This window comes from Mastomys coucha, unplaced genomic scaffold (genome assembly GCF_008632895.1).
Source record: "Mastomys coucha isolate ucsf_1 unplaced genomic scaffold, UCSF_Mcou_1 pScaffold16, whole genome shotgun sequence".
Lineage (NCBI taxonomy): Eukaryota > Metazoa > Chordata > Mammalia > Rodentia > Muridae > Mastomys > Mastomys coucha.
Genome location: NW_022196898.1, coordinates 15,357,714 through 15,364,619, shown reverse-complemented (window position 1 = coordinate 15,364,619; position 6,906 = coordinate 15,357,714). Strand labels below are relative to the sequence as shown.

General features: G+C 44.7%; 1 long non-coding RNA gene across 2 annotated transcripts in view; it reads left to right on the top strand.

Annotated features, from left to right (window-relative positions):
- The window catches only part of LOC116092956, a 7,779-nt gene extending 6,076 nt beyond the window's left edge, over window positions 1-1,703 (top strand). For both annotated transcript variants that reach the window (XR_004119574.1, XR_004119573.1), the window contains exon 4: window positions 1,590-1,703. This is a non-coding gene — a long non-coding RNA (uncharacterized LOC116092956). The remainder of the gene's footprint in view (window positions 1-1,589) is intronic.
- Window positions 1,704-6,906: the final 5,203 nt, after the last annotated feature.

Sequence of the window (6,906 nt, the reverse complement as noted above, 5' to 3'; positions counted from 1 at the left end):
CCTTCCTTCTTTTCTTTCTTTTTTCTTTTCTGAGACAGGGTCTCACTCATTATATAGCTTTGGCTGTCCTGTAACTGACTATGTAGACCAGGCTGGCCTCCAACTCACAGAGATCAGACTGCCACCCTCTTGCCTACCAAATGCTGGGATTAAAGGCATTCACTACTACACCTGGCCTGGCTGATAGATGTGTTTTCAAAGAGAATAGAGCCTGCTGGTGCAAGCCCAGGCACAGTAGAGCAGACTGAGAGGCCCCACCTGCTTCTTAGCCTCCACATCTGTCCTATGGAAATCAGTGTGCAGGGGATCCCTTCCAATGGGGGAGTACCGGAGAGGACTGAAAATCTGCAGTTACCTTGAGTGAAAGAGCCTCCCCAGGAGAGTATGGAGGCATTTCACACCATATTGCCTCCCAGCAGGACTTGAACACCTTCACTGGTTGCCAATCCTCTGCCAGCTAAGGCTCATTGTCCTTCTGTCTTTCCTCTCACTGATGTACAAAACATCTCCAGTGAAAACTCACTGCTTCCTTGGGTTTATTTACTCCTAACAGGACACTGAGTTGAAAACAGGTCCTCCTAATAATGAACCGCCCTGGTCCCAGCACACAGAATATCTTCCAAGCCCTCAGTTAATGATCACTTTTGTTGTTGTTGCTTGGATTTTGCTTTGTTTTGGTTTGTTTGTTGTTGTTCTGCGTTTTGGAGACAGGACCTCGAAGTAGTGTTGTGGTTTTGTAGTTCTCACCTTTGGAATTTGCCAGGAAGCCTCTGAGAGAATCCCACATGTAGTGTGTAGTCAAGCACCTGGACACAGGATGCTGTGCACATGTAATTCCGCTGCTCTTTCCTCCCAGGCCTTCTAGAAAGGGCACTTCCCCACAGTTAGGTTACTTACTGCAGAACTACCCTAGAGCACAGCCTGTCAACTGCCTGTCACATTCCCACGGGCCCCTTGACACCTCCTAGAAGTCCATAATGCCTAGGACCATGACTGGGCCTGTGAAGGAAGCCCTCAGACTTATCTCCAGGACCTTGCCGTTTCTCTGCTTTGTTTCTTTCCGATGATTGAGGGCATGTGACACCAATTCCGTGTCCAGAATTGGGACACCTCAGAGGCTTGATAAGTTTTTAAAAGACTGCCCATTTTTTATAAACAACTAACTTGTTAATGAGAGGAGGGGAGGGCAACAGGAGGAAAGGCAGGAATGGTGGACAGTTGGCTGCTAGTCATAAATTAGCAAGCTGCCCAGCTCCTAATTGTTGCCAGTGAAAGCAAAAACATCTCTTCTTTAGCAAGGATGTCTTGGGGGGCTGTTGTTGTTTGTGTGTTTTTGAGACTGGGTTTCTAAGCCCCCCCCGCCCCCCCAGGGCAGATGGCCTTGTTTTTAACATCTCCCTCTCCCGCCTCTACCTGAATGCTGGGATTACAGGTGTGAGCCACTGACCTTGTTTACACAGCAGTAGAGATGAAAGCAGACTGCCACCTGAGCCACTGGCTGGACCTCATACCTTTCTTAGAACACATTTTTATTCCTTTTGAGACAGGATGTGTTATAAACGGTTTTTATTGGTCTGTTTGTTAAATAGGGGGCGAGAAAGACGGCCACACTGTCAAGAGTCCTTGCTGTTCCTCACAGGACCCCAGTTGAGACCCCAGCACCCACCTCATGGCTCAGAACTAAAGAACTGTAACTCCAGTTTTGGGATCCAACATCCTCTTCTGGCTTTCTCAGGACCTTGCATATGATACACACATGCACACACACACACACACACACACACACACACACACACACCACATAAGAGTAAATCTTAGATTCTTTTCTTATTTAAGAATAATAAAGTTTTCTGTCAATGTATGAAAAGTTATATAGTGAGAATCCCTGAATTTTTTTTTTCACACTTTGCTATGACAACCTTCAAAACTGTTTGTCCTGTCCTTACGCTGAGTTTGCCTGTGCATTTTTATTAGTATAATGAGACCATGGCTTTCCCTTCTCTGTTTTGAAGTTGCTTTATTCATTATAAATCATCATATCAAAATATCTAGTATTTTCCCAAATGCAGAAAGACATCAGACAGATGGGAGACAAAAATCTTAGTAATTAAATTTTGCCTCTCTCTCAGTTGTTGGCAGAGACCTAAATAAATAAAACCCAGTGCCTCTTCCTCTCCTGATGTGCTGAATGGTTCGATAGTGAACCACTTTTTGTGGAGGTCGTTTGACTTCCACCTGGAGAACCTGGAAAAGTGCCCACAGTTACTGGCTGCTTATAGCACCTCAGAAAGTAAATGCTTGCCACAGGAAACATTTTGTTCCTTCTGAACGAATGAAACCCACCAGTCCTGGATACTTCACACATTGGCTAGGTGACTCTTCCCTTGAAAAGATTAAAATAAGGAGCCAGAGAAAAGAGCTCCTTTCCCAAAGCCCTGGAATGTCCCAAAGCTCTGGCTCCTCTTAGCCTGTATGTGCCTTTGCACAGCTGGTGGCTAGTTACAGGGTCCTGTGTTTACACATGGGTATCCTGAAAAGGCTGAGCAATGAGTTAGCCGCACCAGGACTGGCCACCCATCTCAGTGCATTCATTTGCCCTTTCAACTGATACAGACTTTCCTTTTAAACACTGATTCACATACTGCCCTTGGAGATAGACACACGATGTCAAATTCCTGCCTTGTCAGACATGAAACAGATGCACGGGGTCAGGTGGTGGTCCAGGGCCACACAGCAAGTATGTTAGTCACAGAGTCCAAAAGTACTCGGGCTAGGCTCAGGTTCCTCTGATCCCAAGCCCAACTGTTCCTTGTCCTCTGGAGAGCACACCCAAATGTGGCCTGTCTCCTAAGCTATGTTGGTACACATTTACCGAAAGTACCACTGGCCGAGTGCAGCGCCTGAGCTTGCCAAGGGCTTTGGTTCTATATCGGACTTATTGAGAGCTAGCGATGGAAAACTTCAGAAGGACAGGGAGTAAAATGTTTCTTGGCTGCTGTAGCCCAGCACCTTACACCTGTGCCTGGTATATAATAGAGACTCAATAAACACTAGATGCATGGTAAATCTTCGCTGAATTCTGTTAATCATTGGAACTCGCAACTGAGCCTTGCCTGCCTGACACCTTTGTGAGTCTCCAAAGGGCATTTAAAAAGACTTCTGTGTCTGCATGTGGTGACATATACCTATAATCCCAGAACTTGGGACCAAGAGGCAGGAAGATTGCATGTTCTGGGTCAGCAGCCTGGGCTAAGCAGGGAATCCCTGTCTTTTTGTTTTGTTTTGTTTTGTTTTTTGTTTTTTGTTTTTTTTCCAGACAGAGTTTCTCTGTATAGCCCTGGCTGTCCTGGAACTCACTCTGTAGACCAGGCTGGCCTCAAACTCAGAAATCCACTTGCCTCTGCCTCCCAAGTGCTGGGATTGAAGGCGTGCACCACCACTGCCTGGCTTCTCTGTCTTGATAAATAAATACACCACAAATGAAATTAAAAAGAAAACAGGTTGCACTCGGGAGGCAGAGGCAGGCGGATTTCTGAGTTTGAGGCCAGCCTGGTCTACAGAGTGAGTTCCAGGACAGCCAGAGCTATACAGAGAAACCTTGTCTCCAAAAAAACCCAAAACCAAAACCGAAAACAAAAAAAAAGAAAAAGAAAACAGGCTCTTGACTGAGCCTCTCTGAAGAGAGCACAGACGACTCCTTCTAGAATGTTCTCTATGTGCTACGCATAAGGACATGGAAGCTGGATGCCTAGATCCTGCTCCCTCACACAGAATAGAGCATCACATGACCTTACAGTAGCTTTTTTTTTTTTAATGCGGCTTCACCTCTGGGTTAGCAGATAGCTACAGCCCGCTGGCTGCTCACTGGTCCTAGACAGAACAGTTCCATAGAGGAACAGCTATGTCCCATCTGTGCACTTACAGCACAAGCTGGGCCAAAGCACAGATTCCTGTGAGCAGTCCATCTAAGAACTGGCATTGTTAAGCCTCTAAGTCAGGCTTGACAAAATGAGGCTTGTGAGACAGCTCTCCTAGGTAGAGGGGTTGGTCATGGAAATGGTCTTGGTAGATCCTCTGGAACTCATCACAGTACTCCCAGGGCACTAGGCAGGATCTCCTCCCTCGGTCTTTCTTCCTGCACCAAGTCACTTAGGGAAGACACTTCCTATTTCCCAAGCAGAAAACTAAAGGCAAATAGATGAATTTATAAATCATGTAAAAGTGCAGTTTTACTCTGTTTTCTCTGGGGGGGGGGGAATGAGAGTTTTACCCTAGAGGCCAGGCTAGCCTTAAATTCACAGTAAGCCTCCTTCCTCAGGTTCCAAAAATGCAGTGACAAGCAGGGGTCACCACCCCAGGCACATGCTTGAAAATCTATAAGGAAATGTGCTGGGAGATCTTAAGTGAGACAGAATTCCAGTATTGCTTCTTTTCAGTATCTAGTACATTGTGTAACCACAAGTACACAGTCCATTTTTCTTTAAGATATGTGTTATAGAATGTCTGAAAACTACGTTATAAAAGAAAAGTATCTGGAACCCTCCAGATCAGTTTTGGAAATCACATGCTGCCTGTAGAGTGTACTCCTGTCTCCACACTGTATTTTCTTTCCAAGTTTGGAGAAACTTGCTCAAGTGCCGAGATCTGGAGGATCTAGAATTTTTTATCACTCTTCTAAAGAAGGCCCGATCCTTTCTTCAGTGTTAAAATTGGGGAGTTTCTAGCCAAAGAGCCTGGGCCTACTAAGAATCATTGACAGACCCAGAGAAGTCCTTTGGAGCCAGCTGCCTCATGTCTGTGCCACACTAGATCACCCAGTGCTGCCACATTCTCTCGGAGGCAGTTCACATGGGTCCCTGGGCTGCTGAGGTTAAAGATGGCAAAGGTCACTAAGAAATTCCCATGATCATATGCTTGAGAATGTATGCCCAACCAGGAAGGAGCAGAGAGCTGACAGATGAGGCTGTCATTATAGAGACAGCCCTTTGCTGGCTGCTCTTCCCTTGAACTTCAAATGCAAGACTGACGTGAGACTCTCTCAATAGTGGGGCCTGGAGACAGCCACGGAGCTGGTGTGGATTCTACTCAGCCTCCAGAGCTGCTCTGTAACAGTGCAGTTAAATAACCTCGAGAGAACACGATTATCTCTGGTGAAGAACCAGGCAAAGGATCCTCATGGGGATAAATGAGCTTAAGGCACGGCACTCACGGATAAAAGTCTACATCTAATTTCTCCATAAGAAGTGAACAGGGAAACATGTTCTCTGGCAAGAAAAAGGAAGTTCCTTCATATATTTAATTAAGATTGAGAAATATTTTCCATTGGGAAAAGTAAGGTCCTGTCCCCCATGTCTTTCAGGATATATATAACGTCTGGAATACTCAAATGGCATTGTCATATCTTCCTGGTGCAAGGCCAGTGAATGGGTGGTACACATGTTAATACCAACAGTCATTACTGAAGTTTCCCACATGGCTGAATCCAATTAATTAGGCCTAACCAAACCTGTCAGCCACACCCGGGACCCAGCTGAATAACCCTTAGGATTCAGGAACACCCCTTCAACAAACATTCGTTTGTTACTACCTGTATTCAGTGAATCACTTCGGATTTTTCCTGACAGAGCTTCCTCAATATAGTGCTCTGGACCAAAGTCAAAAGCCTCTACTCTAGAGTTCATTAAACAAATGTTCTTTACACTATTTTACAAATGGTAATTTATATTTCACTTTGACCTATAATTTGCTTACAGGCAAAGGTAATGCAACTTATTTTTTAGGCCAAAATCAAAGGACTGGATAGTGTCTTCCAGCCCTATCTGTTTCCCTTAAAGTTGATGGATATCTTAATGTTCTCTCCAAAGCCTGTGGACTGTTAACAGAGTGTGCCAGAAACTCCTCTGGGCCCTAGGCTTTGCACATGTCTTGGAGAGATCTGCAGTATTCCAGAGCAAACTCATGTCCTTGGGTACCCAAGGTACTCTAAGTACTCTGAGCCTACTGTCTCCACCAAGGCACATTTACTGAATGCCAATTACTACCAGGTACTAGGTGGAAAATACAGATGCCCACCCTTTCTGATCTCCCAGGTTTACGTTCTAGTTGATGTGCAGGTAGGGAAAGAAAGTGAAAAAAAAAAGAAAGAAAGAAAGAAAGAAAGAAAGAAAGGAACTTCTGATAACAAGTAATACTAAAATAACTCAGAGGACTGGTGAGTTGCAGCTCACTGGTACAGTATTTGCTTAGCATAGGGTGAGACCTTGAGGTGGATCTCCAGCAGCTCCCAAACAAGTGTGGAGGGGTCATTTGAGTCAGCCTGATGATATTATATATTCTCACATACTATTGTACTTCTCTATTTTATTTATTTATTTTTGAGACAAAGTCTTACCTTATAGCTCTGGCTGGCCTAGTTCTCACTATGTAGACCAGGCTAGCCTCAAACTCTGCCTGTCTCTGCATCCTGAGTGCTGGGATTAAAAAGGAGTATGTTACTATGTCCAGCTTATACATCCCCATTTTAAAAGCAACTCCACAAAACATACAAATATGTGTGTGTGTGTGTGTGTGTGTGTGTGTGTGTGTGTGTTCAAGAAGAGATCGTTAGGAGGCTATTGTCCTGTTTTTTACTTTGGTGAAGGGGGGTACCTGGAGGGATGCTAACACATTGATTCAATCTCTAAGGTAAACGACATGGTATGTACCCAAACTTAGAATGCTTTATGCTTTATCCGTTAACTCAACAACCCCACTTCTAGATACTTGGTCTGTCGATAAAGAACATGCTCAAGAAGATATGTGTAAAAGATGCTTCAGCAGTTTGTAGTTGACAGCACTAGCAACAATCTGGAAGTTCCTTAATGAGAAGTAAATCATGAAGCACTCATACAACAGAACGCTTCACAC